This window comes from Triturus cristatus, chromosome 6 (genome assembly GCF_964204655.1).
Source record: "Triturus cristatus chromosome 6, aTriCri1.1, whole genome shotgun sequence".
Taxonomy (NCBI): Eukaryota; Metazoa; Chordata; class Amphibia; order Caudata; family Salamandridae; genus Triturus; species Triturus cristatus.
In genome coordinates, this window is record NC_140589.1 from 968,529,107 (window position 1) to 968,552,426 (window position 23,320).

Below are 23,320 nucleotides of genomic sequence, written 5' to 3' on the forward strand. Positions count from 1 at the left end.
GTTAATATGCCCCTTGTAGTGCTAAAATCTGCCAGGCAATCAAGTGGGAGGTACATTTATCAGTTAAATTAACGTGGGAACATCTGCATGCAGCTTAATTTTTACAATAAACGCAAAATAGATTTGGGTAAACAGATAAAATTAGTTAAAAATAAATATGGAGAAATATAGACATAGATGTCAACAAAATAAATACTGTAATCTGTGAACATGAAAATGTAATTGTACGCACCTCACAAGGAAAAAAAATCAAATTAAACTAATATGCGGCATATGCACCGTTCTGGTAACGTGACCACTGCAGAGGTCTGTGAGTCACCGTTTTGAATCCTTGTTGGTGCACTGGGAAATAGTGACACATTTTTTGCTACCGTGACACCGACTTGACAGGAAGCAAAGCGAATATAAAAGTCATTACTTTATAAGCGTACTATACACAACGTGAGGCTGCCACGAAATATACAAAAAAGTTGTTATGATGAAATAAGAGCTTGAAAATATAGATTTTTAATAGCTAGTAATCAGACTGTATCTAGTGCTAACCTTTTCTGTAAGTTGCCATTAAAAAGACACATTTCAGAACTCAGCTGGTTACACCCTTATTGCACTCTAAAAAGAATAAGACTTTGTAACCATGAAGCTTCAAATGAGGCTATCAATCAAAATCTATTCTCGCGCCCCGGCAGACTAAAGATTTGCCGATTAATCAGTTCCACACATTAGCATTTCCTTCATAGAGCCGCCATCCTGGGAAGAAGGCTCGTCTGTCCTTCCTTTCCATTCAAAATACAGAAGAGTCTCTTCTTCTTTCAGTATGAGGTCGGCATTATCCATTCAGATTATTTTTTTTTTTAATAAAAAGCATAAAAGCTATGTTTGTCAATCAAAAAAGAGGTTACCATTGTGAAGGGCCAACAGGATGTCTTCTGCCTTTATCACTGCTCAGGGAGGATGGCTAGGCCATTCTCTCGGCAGCCCCAATTTCTCAGCCATTGTCTACCACATGGCCACTAGACTCAGTGGAAAACATGCAAGGGTGAGAGTTTGGTTTCTAGGGCACGCTGCACACAGAGGCATTATGGAAACTGTCATGGTACTTGCACATATATATGGAATAGCTCAAACTGGAATCTCAGGTGCCGCACCACTCTGGAAATTTGGAAACACGCACAAGAGTGCTTTTCATTTGGAAGTAGAATCAGTGTGGAAAACTGCAAGGCAATGTTTACTGTACCTGCTTTAGGACATGTGAAAACGGAAGGGATGATACTTTATGTAATGGGCAATATGTAAAGGCAATCTCACCAATGGTTATTTATTTATTTGAAGGTTTTATATAGCGCGAACAAGACCCTTGCGGGCATCAGAGCGCTTTACATGGTACATGACGGAAACAGTTACAGGCATAAAAAAAAATCTAAATATAGGTGATTCCAATACAAGGTGCTCAATAATACAGACTAAAAATAATATTGCAGTAATAAGTAAATAAATCAAGTGAATTTGGCCATGAGAATCGCTTTCACTTATTTTTTTAAATGAGGCCGTGGAAGGGTTCAGTCTTGTTTCAGAGGGCAGAGCATTCCAGATCCTGCGAGCCATTCCAGAGAAGGACCGGTTGTAAGTTTTCTTTTTGGCAAATCGTTGTGGTCTCAGTAGAAGATTCCTTATTGATATACTGTGGGGCAATGTACTCACTTTCTTGGCATCAGTGGTTTACGATCGAAGGAGCAGGCTAAAACGGGCTTTGCAATACATCCCGGGGGACTGTACTGTGTAGCACGCCGAGCAGTCCCTTGGCACAGTGGGCAGCCCTGGCCTGTTTGCCACCTGTCAAAAAGTAGTCTGGCATATTTGAAAATCACCCTATACAGGCTTCTATACTGAGTTGCATAATTTTAGCAGCGCCTTGGAATATATGAACAGCACCAAGATACTTTCGCAGATGAAACAGTTTGTTGATTGAAATAGCCACCCAACCGTCACAGTTTAATACACTATGTTTGGCAACCTACATGCTTATATATAAAGCGATCATACATTAATGTGTAATTAATATATACAATATTGCTACATTCATTATTTATCATCCCTTATCTCCTGATTAAGTCATCCAGCTGTAGAAAGAAAACGAGCAAAAAGGAGAATCATGCGTGGTTACATTTGAATTAAATCAAAAAGTTAGAAAATAATACCTCAAGTATCTAATCTTAGACAATTAATAGTCACATATCTCAATAAACAAGCATTGTAAATGTTATTCATTTTTACTTATGTTTAGTGTTTGTAATGGAGTGGATGTATTTTGTTTTGTAGTGGAATTATGTTTTTTTTTTGGATGTATGACGTTACAACGCACACTTTTACAACGCATGCACTTACAACGCATTTTTTACAACGCATAATCCATTACAACGCATGACATTACAACGCATGACACTACAACGCATTTTTAAAAACTACCTTTACAACGCATTTCCATTACAACGCATAATACCTTTACAACGCATACCATTACAACGCATAATATTAAATTGCATTTAAGGTAAGTATTAGATAGTATAGGGGTAAAAGTTACTTTTCTAACTCCAGGGGGTGCAACAGTAGGGTAAGTGTTGGATAGTATAGGGGTAAAAATTACTATTCTAACTCCAGGGGGTGCAACAGTAGGGTAAGTGTTGGATAGTATAGGGGTAAAAATTACTATTCTAACTCCAGGGGGTGCAACAGTGGGGTAAGTGTTGGATAGTATAGGGGTAAAAATTACTATTCTAACTCCAGGGGGAGCATCAGTAGGGTAAGTGTTGGATAGTATAGGGGTAAAAATTACTATTCTAACTCCAGGGGGTGCAACAGTAGGGTAAGTGTTGGATAGTATAGGGGTAAAAATTACTATTCTAACTCCAGGGGGTGCAACAGTAGGGTAAGTGTTGGATAGTATAGGGGTAAAAATTACTATTCTAACTCCAGGGGGTGCAACAGTAGGGTAAGTGTTGGATAGTATAAGGGTAAAAATTACTATTCTAACTCCAGGAGGTGCAACAGTAGGGTAAGTGTTGGATAGTATAGGGGTAAAAATTACTATTCTAACTCCAGGGGGTGCAACAGTAGGGTAAGTGTTGGATAGTATAGGGGTAAAAATTACTATTCTAACTCCAGGGGGTGCAACAGTAGGGTAAGTGTTGGATAGTATAGGGGTAAAAATTACTATTCTAACTCCAGGGGGTGCAACAGTAGGGTAAGTGTTGGATAGTATAGGGGTAAAAATTACTATTCTAACTCCAGGGGGTGCAACAGTAGGGTAAGTGTTGGATAGTGTAGTGTAATATTATGCGTTGTAATGGTATGCGTTGTAATGGTAGTATGCGTTGTAATGGAATGCGTTGTAAAGGTAGTTTTTAAAAATGCGTTGTAGTGTCATGCGTTGTAATGTCATGCGTTGTAATGGATTATGCGTTGTAAAAAATGCGTTGTAAAGGTAGTGCGTTGTAAAAGTTGCGTTGTAAAGGTTGTTCCCCTTTTTTTTTGGATTTGTTAGTTGTGGAATTGTGAGTGTTTTTGTATTTTTTTAATCATGCGAAATGGTGAATAGATAAGGGCGCGAGTTGTATAGAATAGATAGAAAGTAAGATTGAGAGGGATAGGTAGTTTGTGTATGAAGTGGAGAATGAATCCTAGATAGAGCAGTAGAAAGAGTGTGTGAAAAAGAGAGAATTAAGGGGTTATAGACACATAAAGAGACTATGTTTGTGTACACAATGATAGCAAAAGAAGAGGAGAGTGTGTGTTTGCGGTTTGATTTTTGGAAAAGTGTTGGTAAATAAATTGCGCTGAAAGACCTGCAGTGAAACAATATGAGAAATGCCGGATCATTGCATGTGTGTGCAGTGGAATTACGTGGATAGTAATTATGTGGTATTAAGTGTAGTGGACTTATGTGTAATGGTACTGTGTGTCATGGAGTGGCAATGATTGAGTGGAATTATGTAGCGTAGTGTTGAATTATGCGGCATGATGTGGAACTTAGTTGTGTGGATTGGATGTATGCGGTGTGTGATGGAATTATGTTTTGTGGAGTAATATTTTTTGTTGTGGAATGGAATTGTGTGGAGTTGAATTGTGTTGAATTTTGTGGGAATCCAGACAATAATACAGTTGGGTTTGCAGAACAATGGTACATGTCTTTACCATGCAGAGGACTTTGTTATTACAACAGTTGTTTTTGTTGCCAATTTTTTTGGAACAGTATTTTTTAAAAATAAATTCATGAGTTGACCGTCAGAGTCAGCTTTGTTAAGTTCCACCCCATGTAACTGGTGTGCGGTACAGTGGTGTGGACTGGTTTGTTATTGAGTGTCATAAAATGTTACATAGTGGAATAGAGTAGAGTGTCACAGAGTGGATTAAAATGTTGTACAATGGATTAAAATGTTGTAAAATAGGGTAGAGTGGAGTGGGATAGACTGTTGTAGAGTTGAGTGGCATAGAGTAGCGTACAAAGGAGTGGTGTAGAGTGCAATTATGGAGTCTATTGAAGTAGAGTGGAGTAGCGTCTCATAGAGTAGTGTATAGTAAACTGGGGTGGAGGGGTGTAGCGAGAGTTGTGCAGAGTGTCATAGATTGGAGTAGAATATTGTAAAGTAATATGGAATAAAGTAGAGTGCTATACACTGGTCTTAACATGAGTACAGTGTAGTGCTATAGAGTGTAGTATAGTGTGGTCCAGTGGAGGGACATAGACTGTTGTTGAATGTAGTATAGTGTGGTATAGTGGAGGGACATAGACAGTTGTTGAGTGTAGTATAGTGTTGTTCAGCTGAGTACAGATGAGTGGAGTGGAGTTGGGTAGAGTGGAGTGGAGTAGAATGGAGTAGCAGATAATGGTGTGGCATAGAGAGGTGTGGCGTACAGTGCAATAGCGTAAAGTGGATTGGCATACAGTGGAGTGGTGTAGAGTGTAGAGGCATAGAGTGGGGTATATTGAAGTTATGTACAGTGGAATAGAGTAGAGTACAGTGTCGTTGAGTGGAGTGGCATACAGCGGAGTGACATTGATTACAGTGGCATACAGTGGAGTGCGGTATATTGAAGTTATGTACAGTGGAATAGAGTAGAGTACAGTGTCGTTGAGTGGAGTGGCATACAGCAGAGTGGCATTGACTACAGTGGCATACAGTGGATTATCATAGAGTGCAGTGGCGGACTGGGAAGTGGCATAGGGTTGAGTGGCATAGAGTGTGGTGTCATAGAGTGGAGTTGTGTACTGTGTAATAGTACAGAGTGGAGTAGACTAGAGTAGAGGGGCTTACAGTGGAGTGGTGTGGACGGAAATATTATTTAGTGAAGTAGCGTAGAGAGGAGTGGCATAGAGTGGAGTGGTGTACATTGGAGTGCCGTAAAGTGGAGTAGACTGGAATTTTATTTATTTAAAAAGTTTTATATAGCGCTGGCTAGACCCGAAGGTATCAGAGCGCTTTACATAAGGTCGACAATGTTACTACACAGAAAAACAATTGCATGATACATCAAATATATGTGAAACCTTAAAGGGAGAGAAGGAAAGACAAGAGGGAGGGGAAGGGGGTGAGGGGGAGTGAAAGGGGACAAGAGCGGGGGAAGAAGGAATGAGAGACAGGGGAAGATAGCCCAGAAACCGAGTGGGTAAGCAACGGAATGAGGAGGTAATCAACTGACAGTCTCCCCTAAGGCTCACCAAGTAGCTCCAACGGTCATCGGGCAGAGGGATAGACAGAGAGGATATAAGGGAAATTGCAGCAAAACAAAGAGGAAGGAGGGAATGTGGGAAAGGGAGACGGAGAGAAACTGTGCCCAAGGTCCGGCTGGGTAGGTGACGGTCAAGGGGTGAACCAAGGCCAATCTCCTCTATAGCTGAGCAGAGCAGCTCCACTGGGCGTTGGACATGGTGCTCTGACTCCGCAGTCGAGAAAGAGCTGAGGAGCACTCAGGGACAGTTAAGTGGCATAGAGTGGAGTGGGGCACAGTGGAGTAGTGTTCAGTGGGATAGCATGCAGTGGAGTGGCTTACAGTGAAGTGGGGTAGAGTGGAGTGGCATAGAGTTAAATAGTGCAGAGTTGAGTGGCATAGAGTGTAGTTGTGTGCAGAGGAAGAGCGTACAGTGGAGTGGCATAGTCTGGAGTTTGGTATAGTAGGGTGGAGTGGCATACAGTCAAGTGGTACAGAGTGGAGCAGCATACGGTAAAGTAAGGTATAGTGTTTTTGCATGCAGTGGAATATCGTAGAGTGGATGGAGTGGCAGAGTGGCGCATCGCAGAAGTGGAATAGCGTACAGTGGAGAGGTGTAGGGTGGAATAGTCTAGAGTGGAGTGGCATAAAATGGAGTGGGGTAGAGTAGAGTGGCATAGAGGGAAGTGGCATACAGTGGAATAGCATACAGTAGAGTGGCGTATAGTGAAGTGGCGTATATTGGAGTGACATAGAGTGGAATAGCATTAAGTGGAGTGGTGCACAGTGCAGTTGCGTACAGCGGAATAATGTAGAGTGGATTGGCTTACAGTGTAGTGTCATACAGTGGAGTGGCGTAGCCTGGAGTGGCATACAGAAGAGTGGCATACAGTGGAATAGCATACAGTGGAGTGCAGTAGTGTAGAGTAGAGTGTGGTAAAGTGGACTAGCATACTGTGGAATAGTGTAGAGTGGAGCGGCATGGAGTGGGATGGCATATAGTGTATTAGTGTAGAGTGGAATAAGGTACAGTGTAATGGCGTACAGTGTAATAGCATAGAGTGTAGTGTCAGAGTGGAGTTGTGACAGTGTAATAGCGTATAGTGCATTGTTGTAGAGTGGAGGGGCATAAAGCGAATGGCACACAGTGGAGTGACGTACAGTGGAGTGGTGTAAAGTGGAATAGTGTACAGTGGAGTGGTGTACACTGGAGTGGCATACAATAGATTGGTATAGTGAGGAATAGCATAGAGTGTAGTGTCATAAAGTGGAGTTGTGTACAGTGTAGTAGTGTAAAGTGGAGTAGACTAGAGAGGAGGGACGTACAGTAGAGTGACTTAGACTGGAGCGTATTGTATGTGAAACAGAAAGTGGGTGAATGTATGTTGAGGTATTGTGGCAAGAATATAGATTATGATGTGTAAATGGTAATTTTTGGTAGTATGTGTAAATAGTATTGGTATAACTTGTTTTAAAGTTAGAAGTGTTGAAATACGTAGGGCCTTATTATGACTTTGGTGGTGTGGCAGCGGGCCATCATGCCAGTGCCCCACTGCCACAGCTATATTAAGATCACCCACTGGATTCCAACTGGAATCTAGGTCAGGCGGTCCTGCGGTCCTGCGGCGGCTGGCCCACAGCGGTGCAGTGCTAAGTCTCATACGTGAGCCTTAGCAAGGCACCACAATGGGTCCACTATTGCACCTTCCTGCAGGGCATGGACTGTTAAGTCCATGCCCTGCAGGAACTGCAGATGCATGCATACAGGGGGGCACACCATGGGCCCCCTGCATGCATCCCCTGGCCCCCTGTGTTTCCTCTTCTCTATAATCTTCACGTTGGGCTCACCACCATGAAAACTGTGGCAGTGAGGAAACCACGGTACATGCAGATGAGAAGGCAGTATCTAATATTTGTGTAAATAATTAAATATGTAAAAAATTGAAAATACACTGTAGTATACTTTATTTTAAAAATATAGTGTAGTATGGTGTATTTTTCCGTTTTTTAACATATTGGTATTTAAAAAATTTCTGGGGGAGTCCCAAGGCTGTGGTACTATATACATTTGTTTAAAAATAAACTTATAAACTATTTTCTCTACCTATTACTACTTTAATAAAGTAGTAATAGGTAGGGAAAAATATAAAAACTAATGCTTACCTACATCTAAGTGTTCATCGTAGAACACAGACAAAGAATACTGAAAACAACAGGGCTGCCATTAATGTTTGTAAAGACAGTCATTAGCCAAACACATAATGCTGTATTAAAATGATTAGGAATTTGAACGGTGCATCTAACCCTTTTTGAGTCCAACATGCTCCCTGCTTTGTTTACGTTGGTGTAGGATAATATATTTTAACCTTTACAAAGTTCTACACTTTCCCTGATTTTGATTACGTTGTAGTGGGGATAGTAAATCTAACCCCTATAAAGTCCAACACTTTCCCTGAATTTGATTATTAGTTGAAGTTGGAATAGTACATCTAACCCCTTCAAGGCTCTACTGTTGTTTAGAATGGAGTACAAATAGTAAATCTAACCCCTTCAAAGTCCAACACTTTCCCTGCTGTTTCCTAAATTGTAATGCAAATAATCAATCTAACCATTCTAAAGTCCAACCCTTTCCCTACTTCTGCTGAAATTGGAGGTAGGATATTAAATCTGACTCCTTTGGTGTCCTCCACCTTTGCTAATGCTGTTTATTTGCAATAGTTTTTATATTCTTATTATTTTTATTTCCTCTAAAGTTTATGGGCCTAATTTCGAGTTTGGTGCAGATGCGCTGGCTCACGGCTGGCACAGCTGCACCAAACCCGCGCAAGGACCGCTCGCGGTATTACGAGTCAAACTCGTGTACGGCGGACGGTCCTTCGCCTTTCCCATGGCGGTGCCTCAAAAACAGGCACCACAATTGGAACAGCAAAAAAGTTCCAGCACGGCATGGACGTTGACGTCCATGCCGTGCTGGAACTTTGGGGGAATACAGACGAGGGCTCCTGTTGTACCCCCCCTGAATGTATCCACATAGCAGTGCTCCCCCCATGAAATGGCTGGCAGTGGCAAAACTTGTAATATGCTCAGCGGAACTACGCCAGTCCTGCTGAGCATCTTACATTGTGACGCAGATGCGCCACCGCCAGGGAATTAATGTTTCCTGGGGCAGCCGGTGGTCCTCCTCTTCAACAACTTTCAGAGTTGTAATGCGGCGTCCGATAGACCGCCACCGCAAGTCTGACGGTCGTAAGACCTTCAGACTCTAAATCAGGCCCTATATTATTTATAAAACAAATAGCAATTATTATTTATAGTCTGTTTTTATTTTCTCATATTAATTTGATTTATTTTTTAAAAAGGGTGGTGTATGATTTTGTTACTATATGTTAGTCAATTTTAACTTTCTAATTTATTGTTAAGATTTAATGTCATTTTTTAATTCTTATATTAATTTCTTTGTTAAATTAATTTTAATATGTGTTTATATATATATATATATATATATATATATATTTCCAAAGAAGTCGTTATCCCAACTCCAGAATAACAGATACACCGAACACATCCCCATCTGGATCAGGTATATCGACGACCTGTTCCTGATTTGGGATGGTCCGGTGGATCTGGCATTGGAGTTCATACGGGAATTAGGCAACAATGACCTTAATCTCCAGTTCACTGAGTCCATCAGTCAGTCATATTGCGAATTTCTCGACGTTGCCATTACCATTGATAGAGGGAAAATGACCACGAACCTCTTCCGTAAAAAAACGGCTGGCAATACCTTGCTGCACGCCCATAGTAACCATCCGGCCCCACTAAAAAACAGTATTCCCTATGGGGAATTCCTTCGGGCTCGAAGGAATTGCAGCACTGACAGTAATTTTGAAAGAGAACATACCATCATGATGGACAGATTTAGGCAGAGAGGTTACAAGGATGGGATCATTGAAGCCGCTAGCAAAAAAGTTAAAGCAATTACCCGGAATGAGGCACTTTTCTCAACCAAAGATAAGTCGAAAGACAGCAGTGGACCACCGAGATTCATTACCACTTTCAATGGCAGATCCAATCAGTTAAGGACAATTATGAAAAAGCACTGGGGACTCCTAGAGATGGATCCTATTATTGGGCAACATGTAGGTAAAGTTCCAGCTATAACCTATAGGAAATCCCAATCACTCCGAGATTGTTTGGTCCACAGCTACCAGCAAATACCTGCCAACCCCACTTGGCTGGGAACGGCCAAGGGCTTCAAAAAATGCAATTCTTGCAAGGCTTGCAGGAATAGTACCAACAGAGACAGTTATTTCACCGGACAGGGTAGAAAAAAGAAGAAAAGAGTAATCAACAAATTCATAACTTGCACTAGTGAGTTCTGTGTCTATATCCTGGAATGTCCTTGCGGCCTACGATACGTAGGAAGCACAAAACTTCAACTCAAATTACGTGTGTTACAACACATGAGGGCAGTAACCAATGCCGATTTGAATTATCCTGTCGCGAGACATTTTCATGAAAAACATCAGGGTAATTCAAATCTTCTCCAATTCTTCGGCATTGACAGGACCCTGTCTCACCCTAGAGGGGGGGACCGGGAGAAACTCCTACGTATCATGGAATCCAAGTATATCATAGATCTGAATACAAAAATTCCACATGGCATGAATTACGGGGAAGAACTGGCAACCCACATAGGTCATAAATAATTTTTCCCTCATTTTTTTCTCGTTCTCCATTTCTGTATGTGTCAGCACTTTCGCTGCTACACGTCACTTGATTGCACTTTTATGAGGGGTAGTTTTGACAGTGATCGCACTATGGGGCAGTTTCGGATTAGTCCTATATAGTGACCCAGATTCTGTACCCTCTGCACCATGATGAGTGCAACAGGCATGTATACCGGTAATTTGGTTATTCGGCCTTACTGCGATCACATTCCTCCTTACCCTTTTATCTTATCTCTTTTTTTATACTTATTACACACTTATCACTCAACGCTTCACATATCGTAGTATCACTGTATATATTCTCATCACAAACAAATGTACACCTTTGCCCATACAGAAAAACATACATGTCTATGTGAATGGCAGTGGAATGCAACAGAAGTGGTCATGCCTCATAATAATATGTTATTGGTTAAGTACAGGGTACATTACCCCTGGTAATCTCTGGTCCACTATTTTGTATGTTTGTTCTATGCATATCCTGCCATATATGCTAGGTTATAACGCTTCCCCCATCAACTGCAGATTTTATTGTATGAGATACATCTTGTCACTGCACGCCATGCGCTGGGTACACTACCCCTTGCAATGTCGCTATTGACAACTCACACTACATAATGGGTACATTACCATTACAGGAGCTCGATTCGACCCCGATGCATCTATCTACGTTTATTTTAGGCACGTGGGAGAGGGTTGCAAATATTTGATTTAATTTTATGTCGACATTTGCGACCCACAGCTGAATAGTACTGAATAGCTGTGAGCTCCGTGGGATATATTTTCCAACGCATTGTGTTTTCAGAGTATAATTTCGTCTTGAAAAACATTGGCGCTTTAAGATGCAGTGCTAACGTATTATAGGATATTGTCCTTTGATTTCTTTACTTATTAAGTTCATGAAATGCATTTTTGAGTCTGTTTTCCAATCATGTTGATCTGTGGGAAGTATTGTTTTTCTGTTTACTAACGGTAACCCCTATTTCTATGGGGAATTGGGCACAGGTCAAATTGCTTGACAAAGGCTTCGCCGAAACGCGTCGTACTGTTTTGTTTTTGAGTCAATAAACCTATATTGAACTCGTCCTCTGGTGTGCCGCTGGAAGTTATTCTGGAGTTGGGATAACGACTTCTTTGGAAATATACATAGCGGGACTGTGCTCGCTGCTGGCACCGGCGTCGTCAGGAGGGTGAGCGGCTCTTCACAGTGACCTTTGAAAACCATATATATATATATATATATATATATATATTTATATATATATATATATATATATATATATATATATATATATATATATATATGTTTATTTTTACTTATAATTTGTTGTTTATTTTTCTAATTTAATGCTTTTAAAAATGTTTATTGCTTTTATATTTTTTAGATACTATATATATATTTAAATGTTTAATTTATATTACTAATCAAAAGTATTTATTTCTAATTCGATTATTATTCTGTATTTTAATATTTTAACTAAATTACATATAATGGTATATACAGGAATATTTTGATATACTTAACTTTTATGCCGATATTCTGTTCCACTGTATTTTTGACTCTATTTTGGTAGTTTGATATTTTTGTACCTGATATCAAACGATAATCTGGTGTCACGATATTGTTGTTCTCATATTCTTTCATGGAACTGTTTTACTGATATCACACACATTTTGACCCCCTGATGACATTGCAGGGTTGATCTCTTCTTTTGATGCTGAGTTTCTACAAGGGCAAGAAGTGGAAAGTTAAGAGGGCTATAAGAGCCTGCGTTACTTAATGTTACCGCTGCTGAACTCTTGACCCTTGAGACGATGTCTGGCTAGAGTAGTGGAAAGTGCTGCTAGGGCTAGCAAGGGATAGCATCGGACTACCCCAAATCGAGATCCATGGTTTCATCTTCAACATCCTTTGCTTTTTATTCAGATTTAGCCTTTTCATCTTATCCCTGTAAATAACTACTGTCCTAATATAGTTTCTATGTAAGAAATGAAGATACAAGTTGTAAAATACAAATCAGACACTGGACTTGCTCCATGTTAATGTTCTTGACATGCCAATCCTGATACCGTTTTAGATGTTTTAAAGCCCATAAGAGAGAAAGTGGTGCTTGTAAGCTTAGGGAGCATATATTGAGTCTGCTTCTCTCCAGCCTTAAAGTAAGGATTACACCTTCTTTCCTGCAACCTGCTTCATAACAGTTGTTGTTTGCCTTCTGCTTGTTCTCTTTCTCTCCTCTGATATATATATATATATATACAAAGCCTATGCTGAAACGCGTCTGCCACAGCGTTTCTACATATATGCATGCCACGCGCTGTAATGAATTTTTGAAATAAATCCAGTTGTCAAATTCCTGGCGTGTCGGACTCATTCGGATGTGAGTGAGTTTTTTGGTTTTATGTTTTGACACCCCCTCACGGTCTGGAGTGACATGTGAAGCCAGCAACTTTGGACTTTGGTATATTTGTACAACGTGTCACCCCCCAAGCGGAGAAATTGCCACTGTACATCACTTTCTGCACAGGGAGTGTGGCAGTAGATTTCACTGCTGGGGAAACAACTGGTCTCAAGTTTTAATCTGTTCTCCTGGGATTCGAGGCTGGTGGTGAGAGAAGTTGTGATGCCAACCGAATTTGGGACGCCACTTGGTGTATGGAGAGACCCCTCAGTGAATGGGTCACCACATCGCACTACGATTACCAGCATGCAACGAGTCTCAGGTCAGCACGAGGATCAATGCAGCGCACCTGTTACCATTCCGACCTTTGGAGTGGCTACAGCACTACCTTGAGGTTATAAACAGCCCCTGGTGTAAGAACTGGCATAGAAACGAGGCACTGAGGAAAGCCTATGCTGAAACGCGTCTGCCATGGCGTTTCTACATATATGCATGCCACGTGCTGTAATGAATTTTTGAAATAAATCCAGTTGTCAAATTCCTGGCGTGTCGGACTCATTCAGATGTGAGTGAGTTTTGGTTTTATGTTTTGATCAGCATGCAGGCACTGGTCTCCGACACGCCCTCACGGTCTGGAGTGAGATGTGAAGCCAGCAACTTTGGACTTTGGTATATTTGTACAACGTGTCACCCCTCCCCAAGCGGCGATATTGCCACTGTGCTTCACTTTCTGCATGGGGAGTGAGGCAGTAGATTGCACTACTGGGGAAACGACTGGTCTCAAGTTTTAATCTGTTCTCCTGGGATTTGAGGCTGGAGGTGAGAGAAGTTGTGATGCCAACTGATTTTGGGATGCCACTTGGTGTATGGAGAGACCCCTCACTGAATGGGCCACCACATCGCACTACGATTACCAGCATGCAACGAGCCTCAGGCAGCGCGAGGATCAATGCAGCGCACCTGTTAACATTCCGACCTTGGGAGTGGCTACAGCACTACCATGAGATTATAAACAGCCCCTGGTGTAAGAACTGGCATAGAAACGAGGCACTGAGGAAAGCCTATGCTGAAACGTGTCATCAGTGATGTCATCAGTGATGTCATTTCAGATGTCATCAGTGATGTCATCAGTGATGTCACTGACCATGTCATGAGTGATGTAATTTGTGACGTGATCAGCAGTGCATTGCGGGGGCGCGAGTTATAGTTAGCTGAACTAACTATAACAGGGGAATTTCTAGGGTTTTGTACGAGGGAAATGTCCAGCTAACTATAACGCCCCTGAAACCTATGGTTTTTTCAGTGAATTTCTAAGGTTTTTTAAATGCCAATTCCTAACTATAACGCCCCTGAAACCTTTGTTTTTTTCAGTGAATTTCAAAGGTTTTTTAAATGCCAATTCCTAACTATAACGTGCATGAAACCTTTGGTTTTTTCAGTAAATTTCTAAGGTTTTTTAAATGCCAATTCCTAACTATAACGCCCCTGAAACCTATGGTTTTTTCAGTGAATTTCAAAGGTTTTTTAAATGCTAATTCCTAACTATATCAGGCCTGAAACCTATGTTTTTTTCAGTGAATTTCAAAGGTTTTCTAAATGAAAATTTTGAATGTATTAATTGTTATAATGATTTTTTTTATACTGATTTACTACATTTTTTAAACTATTTATTTTTAGATATATATTTTATAATTACATTATACATTACAATACAAAATATACTTTCTCAGAGCCCGCCACTCCGGAATCCACCCTGGGTAATGCGCAGGCAGGTCCAGCACCCGGTGTCTCGCAGGGGTTGCCACCACGGGCCTCACAGCCAGAGTCCTCATAGGCCAGGCGCGATGCTCCTGCCCTCCCCCGCCCCCTCCCCATCTCCGCGTCGGCGACCACACCGGCCCTCTCCCACACGATGGTCCGACCTCAAGAGCGCGCAGCTACTAATACTCCCGATGGGCGACACAGTGCACCCCCCCTTTTTCCCTGGTTTTCGACCCCCAGTTAGTTAGTGGTTAATCAATGGCCGCACTTCCATAGCCTCTGCGACGCCCCTCACAGGGGGTTCAGTCACATTGCACGGCATCCCTGCCGCGAGGCGTTCTTGGCGCACTCCAGTAGGGCACACTCAGCGGCTGGACCCGGGCACATATCTGCAGCCCCACTCAGGACAGAGCTGAACGGCCTGTAGAGCCGAGAGGCTGCTAGATTGTAAGAACTGTGACTGGGCGCACTTGAAATGTAAATCTATGTGATAATGGCGATATCGCGTGTGCCTGCGTGTTTCACTATCTATAAACGCCAATAAAGAAGTTTTTCAAAAAAAAAAAATATATATACTTTCTCAGAATGAATTACTTTAGTTTAAATACTTGGCAAATAGGCAACAGACTTTTAAGTACGGTAGTTACAGTTGTTGCAATGGGCAACACAATTTCAAACACAAAGCAACATTGAGCTCAATGTGAATTTCTAGTTAAATGCAATTAGTTACTTTATGGATTACTTTTCTAACCACAAGACTGGATCCTAGATTCAGTCCGTGGACATCTCCTGTAAACAGTTGAGTAAAAGCGCTTTGGTTACAGTGGTGATTTTTAAGGAATATTATTGTATTTTAAAAGTTGACACTTAGAAACTTTTTCCCTTAGAATCACCAATGTTATCCTATGGCTGAAAATTCACTTAGCAGGTAAGTAGTGTTATCGTTACTTTTTCTTATTCAGTGGTGGATCCTGGATCCAGCACTGGCCAACCTCATGTAAACAGTTGAAAGAATGTGTTTAAGTCATACAGACGATTTTTTAGGAATATTTTTAGTTTGTGAAAATAGACACTTAGAAAATTTTCTGGTGAAAACCACACAATGGATTCCTATGGAAGGAAATACAAGTTACTGGTAAGTACACTTAGAATTACTTTTCAAGGTCAGTGCTGGGATAAAAGATGCAGCCCTGGGTTCTCTCCTGATAACAGGTGACTAAATCAGAATTCGTAGTTCGGCTGATTTTAGAGGAATATTTGTACATTTCAAAAATGGACACTTTTAGAAAATGTTCTGGTGAAAACCACACAATGGATTCCTATGGAAGGAAATAGAAGTTACTGGTAAGTACGCTTAGAATTACTTTTCAGGGTCAGTGCTGGGCTAAAAGATGAAGCCCTGGGTTCTCTCCGGATAACAGGTGAGTAAATCGGAATTCGTAGTTCGGCTAATTTTAGAGGAATATTTGTACATTTCAAGAAAGGACACAGAACATTTTCTGGTGAAAACCACACAATGGATTCCTATGGAAGGAAATACAAGTTACTGGTAAGTATGCTTAGAATTACTTTTCAGGGTCAGTGCTGGGCTAAAAGATGCAGCCCTGGGTTCTCTCCTGATAACAGGTGAGTAAATCGGAATTCGTAGTTCGGCTGATTTTAGAGGAATATTTGTACGTTTCAAAAATGGACACTTAGAACATTTTCTGGTGAAAACCACACAATGGATTCCTATGGAAGGAAATACAAGTTACTGGTAAGTACGCTTAGAATTACTTTTCAGGGTCAGTGCTGGGCTAAAAGATGCAGCCCTGGGTTCTCTCCTGAAAACAGGTGAGTAAATCGGAATTCGTAGTTCGGCTGATTTTAGAGGAATATTTGTACAATGACGTGCGCAAACACGCCCTGTGGCGCGTTTTAAGTTGGGGAATTAATTCCTCTTCAATCCTGAGGTCCCCTGGGGGCCAACTAGCCCACTAGGTACCTCCAGTAAGCACCAGGGAGCTGCGTTGCAGAGAGGTGTAAAAAGGGGCGTGGCCTCATTACACCTCTCTGCAACGCAGCCCGCTGGCGCATACTGGAGGTTCCTGGTGGGCTAGTTGGCCCCCAGGGACACCCAGTATTGAAGGGGAATTCGTTCCCCCTCTGCAAACGCGCCAGGGGGCACGTTTGCAGAGTGATGAAAGGAGGGGGCGTGGCCTCCTCCCGATCCCGTTTTTTTTATATTTCTCCTTTTTAAGTAGGGGGGCTGTGTAGCCCCCCTTATTTTTTTATTTTTTGGCCCTGGGGCCCCCTCCCCCAGGGCCTGCCCCCAATTTGTTTTTTTTATGTAAAAAAAAAAAATCAGGAAGGGGGCTGTGTGGCACCCCTCCCGAGGCCCTTTTTATTTATTTTTTATTTATGGAGGGGGGCTGCATAGCCCCCCTCCTGTGGCCCATTTTGGCCCCAGGGCCGTTTTTTAAAATTATTTTTTTAATTTATTTTCGGGAGGGGGGCCATGGGGCCCCCCTCCCGGGCCACAACTGGCCCCGGGGACCCCATCCCCCGGGCCTGGCCTTCACATTGGGGACCGTGGGGAGGGTCCCAATCCCCCCACGGCCCCGCCGGCTCCCCGCGTCCTGCGGGAGCCGGCATTGCTTTTCCACATGGGGAGCAGCTAACATGCGCGCACGGTGCGCAGCTATAGATATGTATGTGCTTTTAACTGCAATTTTCTCAGGAACTACTGAACAGATTGATTCCATATATGCAAAAGGCACATCCCTGACCTGAGGACTACCTCTCTGCCAAATTTCAAGTAATTATGTTCAGCCGGTCGGGCTGTACCTTCGACTAAAGGTCCTATGGGAAAATGCATGGGGAAAACGTGTTTTGGGACCCCTCTTTTTTCTCGGCCCCTGCTTGACGAATCCCCCCGAGACTTTTAGGGTAGGAGCTGAGTGAGGCACCCCATTAGTTTTGAAAATTTCGCGAGGATTTGTCAACCGGCGCCAAAGTTATTCAAAATAGAATTTTCAGATTTCCTACGGGAACTCGGTCCTAACTATAACTATCTACTGGCGACCGCCAGTAGATAATATATATACATATATATATTACTTACTGGCGGTCGCCAGTAGGTAGTTATAGTTAGGACCATGTTGCTAATCAAAAAGCGTTTTTTATTTTGCCAATATATTTTGTGCCATTTGACGAATCTTTGCGAAATTATTAAAACTAATGGTTCACTCAGGTCAGCTCCTGTCTTGAAGGTTTCGGGGTGATTCGTTGAGCAGTTGCCAAAAAAAAAGATGGGTCCCAAAACACGTTTTCCCCATGTTAATTTCATAGGAATTTTTAGAACAGGCTACAGCCCGAACTGCTGAACGGAATTACACCAAATTTGGCAAAAAGGTAGCTCTTGGTTCAGATAGCAACCGTTTTTTGAAATGGTGTAAATCTGTTCAGTAGTTCCAGAGAAAATTTAAAAATAAAAATGTATATATCTCAGCACCGAGGAGGGTTCGTGAACCCTCCCGAGCACGAGCTTAATTCCGATTGGCTGTCACACTACAAACCAGAATGTGTTGACAGCCATCTTATGACTCGGTAACCGAGTCACAAAAAAAACAGTAAAACAAAGATAGAAAAACAAGAAAAGGGGGCAGGGTAGAAACACCATGACCCCCAGGCCTGCTCAGGGGGTCCCACAAGGACCCCAGGGCCCCAATAAACATAAAAAAATAAAATTGGCCAAATTCACGCTGAGTGTTCAAATCCGGCAGAAAAAAAGAAGATGAGGCGCTTCATTTTCTATAAGCCCCCGGATGGGCCAGGTCCCAGTGGGATGTTTATTATGCTCAGGGGCATGCGTCCCCCACCAGCCCGGGCGACTGCCACCTCCCCGGGGCTTTTTTATTAAAATGCGTGGGGGGTGCCCTGGGGCTTTGTCAAATAATTAGTGTGGGGGGCTCAACCTCTCCCACACTGCCCCGGGGACCACCATCTCCCTGGGGCACTGTTTATTGTAATACGGGAGACCATCACAGACCTCCGGCCCCGGGGACCACCACCTCCCCGGGGCTATTTGCATGTTGGGAGGGGAGCCCTCCGGCCCTCCTCCTGGAGCCCTCGATGGCCCTTGGGACCTCCACCACCCAGGGCTGGCTCCTGCAATGTCCCTGGGTGGTTGTTTGCTATAGCAGGGCGAGAGCACGGCTCCCGCCCTGTCATAACAAACACTGCTGTGCTTCTTGGAAGCGAGGGCAGGAAACCTGCTCTCACTTCCAAGAGCGTTTCCAGAGTGGTGTAAAAAGATGGCATGGCCTTTCAGCACTCTCAGCAATCCAGCTGTATGGAGCTTACTGGAGGTAACAGGAGGGCTAGCTGGCCCCAAGGGACCCTCAGGAGGAAAGGGGACTTCATCCCCCAACCAAGAGTACACCACGAGGTGCATTTGCAGAGTGGTGGAGAAAGGGGGCGTGGCCTGTATCCACCTCTCAGCAGTCCCACTGTGTGGGGCTTACTGGAGGTAAGAGGTAGGCTAGTTGGCTGCAATGGACCCCCCAGCAGCAAAGGGGACTTCAATCCTCATCCAAGAGCGAGCCAGGAAGTGCCTTTGCAGAGTGGTGGGCAAAGGGGGCATGGCCTGCTATGAGAACTTAGCAATCCTGCTGTATGGGACTTACTGGAGGTAATAGGAGGGGTAGTTGGGCCTCAAGGATGTCCTTGGGTGCCAACTACCCCTCTTGATACCTCCAGTAAGTCCCACACAGTGGGATTCCTAAGACGTCTTCGGAGGCCACGCCCCCTTTCTCCACCACTCTGCAAACATGCCTCCTGGCAGACTACGGGATGGGGGATGAAGTCCACTTTACTTCTGAGGGACTTTGGGGGCTAAGAAGCCCTCCTAGTACCGCCTGTAAGTCCTACGCTGCGGAATTTCTGAGCACTGCTCGGAGGTCCAGCACCCTTTCTCCACCACTCTGCGAACGCAACTACTAGTAAAGAAGCATTTGCAATGTGATAGGTTTCACGTTTGCGAGAGTTAGAGCTATTGGCATTGTAAATGTAGAAGTTTTTTACTAATGTTTTTTGGTGTAGAGTGGATGTGCTTTGTGTGTAGTGGAATTATGTGGTATGTTGTGCAGTGAAATTATGTGAACAGAAAGTATGTGGTATTTAGTGTATAGGAATTATGTGGAGTGGGATTATGTGTTTTGGAGAGTAATTATGTGGTATTTTAGTCTGTTTTGTGGAGTGGTAACCTCAGGTTTAGTCTTCCTCATTACCATAGAAGCTAAACTACAAACTCAATGAGGCACAATGAAAGAAGGAACCACTGAGGAGCACTTCTGGATTTAGTCAGAGGTAGGAGCAGGGCCCCTGGAATTATATGACTGTTCGGATGCACCAATTTTCCCATAAATAAACATATCCCGCATTTGCCAAATATTCCATCATCTGCTGCCTAATCTGCAGATTTGAACAAAAAATTCTTGTTTCTAGCTCACACAGCTCAAATGTTCCCAAAAATGCAGCGTCATGTGTTACAGCGTGGTGGAAGGCCCTTTGCAAAGCTGGAATGGTTACGTGTTACTTATTGAAAAATGTGGGTGTTAAACTGTTACCAATGGTGCACAAACCTCTCTTCTTTCTGCATTTCTCTTGCTTCTTTCGCACCTTTCTTCCTCTTTCTGCACGTCAGTGTCTTCTTTCTGCACTTCACTTGCCTCTTTCATCACATCTGTTGCTTTTATCTGCAGATCTCTTGCCCCTTTCTGCACCTCACTTGCCTCTTTCAGCACCTCTGTTCGTTTTTATCTTCAGATCTCTTGCCTCTTTCTGCATCTCCCTTGCCTCTTTCTGTACCCCTCGTGCCTCTTTCTTCACCTCACTTGCCTCTTTCTGCACTTCTCTTGCTTCTTTCTATACCTCTCTTGCCTCTTTCTGCTCCTCTCGTGCCTCTGTGCATTTCTCCTGCCTGTTTCTGCAGTTCGATTGCCTCTTTCAGCACCTCACTCCCCTCCTTCTGCACATCTCACTTTCCTCTTTCTGCACCCCTGTTTCCTCTTTCTGCACCTTTCCTGCCTGTTTCTGCACCTCTCTTGCCTCTTTCTGTACCTCTGTTGCTTTTTTCTGCACTTCTTTTACTCTTTCTGCACCCTTTGCGCCTAGTTCAGCACCTCTGTTGTTTCCTTCTGTACTTCTCTTCTTTCTTTCTGCACCCCTTCTGCCTCTTTCTGTGCCTCTCTTTCGTCTTTGAGCACCTCTTATACCTTTTTATGCACCCCACTTGCCTCTTTTTGCATCTCTATTGGTTCTTTCTGCACTGCTCTTGCTTCTTTTGTACACCTCACTTGCCTCTTTCTGCTCTTCTATTGCGTCTTTGCGCACCTCTACTACCTCTAATTGCACCTCTCCTGCCTCTTTCTGTACCTCTCTTGCCTCTTTGTGCACCTCTCCTACCTATTTCTGCACTTCTCTTGCCCCTTTTCTGCACCCCTGTTTCCTCTTTCTGCACCTTTCCTGCCTCTTTCTGCTCCTCTCTTGCCTCTTTGTGCATTTCTCCTGCCTATTTCTGCAGTTCCCTTGCCTCTTTCCGTACCTCTCTGGACACCTCACTTGCCTCTTTCTGCACCTCACTCCCCTATTTCTGCACCTCTCTTGCCTCTTTCTGCACCGCTGTTTCCTCTTTCTGCACATTTCCTGTCTGTTTCTCCACCTCTCTTGCCTCTTTCTGTACCTCTGTTGCTTTTTTCTCCACTGCTCTTGCTCTTTCTGCACCCTTTGCATCTTTTTCAGCACCTCTGTTGCTTCTTTCTGTATCTCTCTTGCCTCTTTATGCACCTCTCCTACCTTTTTCTGCACCCCTCTTGCCTCTTTCTGTTCTTCTATTGCTTCTTTGTACACCTCTGTTGCTTCTTTCAGCAATTCTCTTGCCTCTTTCTGCACTTCTCTTGCTTGTTTCTGCACCTCTCTTGCGTCTTTCTGCACATCTGTTGTCTCTCACTGCCCCTCACTTGCTTTTTCCTGCAACCCTCTTGTCTCTTTCTGCTCTTCTCTTGCTTCTTTCTACCTCTCTCTTGCCTCTTTCTGCTCCTCTCTTGCCTCTTTGTGCATTTTTATTGCCTGTTTCAGTGATGGAGCGGGTAGTACAAAATTTTGTATACCCCCCCAATTTGCATGTGCATACTAATTCGAATAATTAATTAATTATAACCTTATTAATGTTTGAATTGGAATATTAATCAACCCTATTAATAAATGAATCACACGTGGGATTTGCATTTGCATGGGCAATAAAATTTGTGAACTAAAATATGTACGCATACTAATATTAGAAAATTAGAATATTGCGTGATATATGTTTCTTTTGTGATGTAATTATAAGTCGCACCAGATGACATCACTGGGTGACTATAAACACTTTGAATGTTGCTATTATGCTAGATAATTACATACACATAAGGGAATTAGTGAGGGTTTAACATTTTATTAGCCATTTCCATGTTTTAATTACGTTTTGTGTTTGTTTTACTTAAGATGACCATTTGGGCCTTCGTAAAGATGGCCGCTCCTTTGACTCGACATGACTGACAGCGCTCCACGAGGTTTTGGGGGAAGTGCGCCTGCGCCAACACCAGCAACAGTGGCCTCGTCCTGACCCCAGCCAAACTGTACCCACCAAGGACATACTGGGAGAGAAGCCAAAAAGGCAACAAACAATGAACCGTCTTTAAAAACCGGAACCAGCAAGTGCGATAACCTAACCTTACGAACTATGTGAGAACTTCACCGACCGACCCCAAACCCACCAATGAGATTCGTCTAAAACTGATAGTTGTTACAATTTTACATTGATTTTATTATAAAAAGGCAATAGAATAGTGAGTTGCGCGCTCTTTGTCTTTTTCCTGACGTTATGCTGACGGAGAGGACGGTGACACTGCTGGACAGCTGTTTCCCTGAATCTTTGACAGACTGAATGGCGGCTTGACTTTGATGAATTTAGAGATCTTCCACGACTTGACTGACTTAGAGGACGACATTTAGCCAGAATAGGTAAATATGATGTTCCGCAATTGACTAATGGCTTAATGAATTTTTACAACTAATTAGATAAATAGAGATTTGAATTATAACTAAATGTGTTGAGTCGTTTATTGAAGAAATTAGATTGAGATTCAGTATCAAACAGAAGGATTAGATTACCAACTATCAAGATTAACTAACTGATCCATCGATTAAATGAAGGGAATATCTCAAGTTGCAGTGGGTTATAAAGATATTAAATATGTGTTAGGTAAATAAGGTTCTTTAGGAGAAAAGTATTCCTTTCTTTTGCAGTGCTTGGAAAAGCTTGTCCCTCCCGTGAGAGCAGATCAAGTAAGAGTGAGTGTTGGTGTTATGGGCCCCACCAATGAATGTATTGAGTGAATGTGCGATAGTGACATTTGGTCTGTGACGAAGGGAGGATTTGACATTCCACGCTGCATCATCTGCACTTCCCATGCCTCTTTCTGTACCTCTCTTGCCTCTTTCTGCACTTTTCTTGCTTCTTTCTGCACCTCTCTTGCTTCTTTCTGTACCCTTCTTCCCTTTTTTGCATGCCTCTTGCCTCTTTCTGCTGTTCTCTTTCCATTTTCTGCACCGCTTTTGTCTCTTTCTGCACATCACTTGCCTCTTTCCGCACTTCTCTTGTTTCTTTCCACACCTCTCCTGCTTCTTTCAGCAATTCTCTTG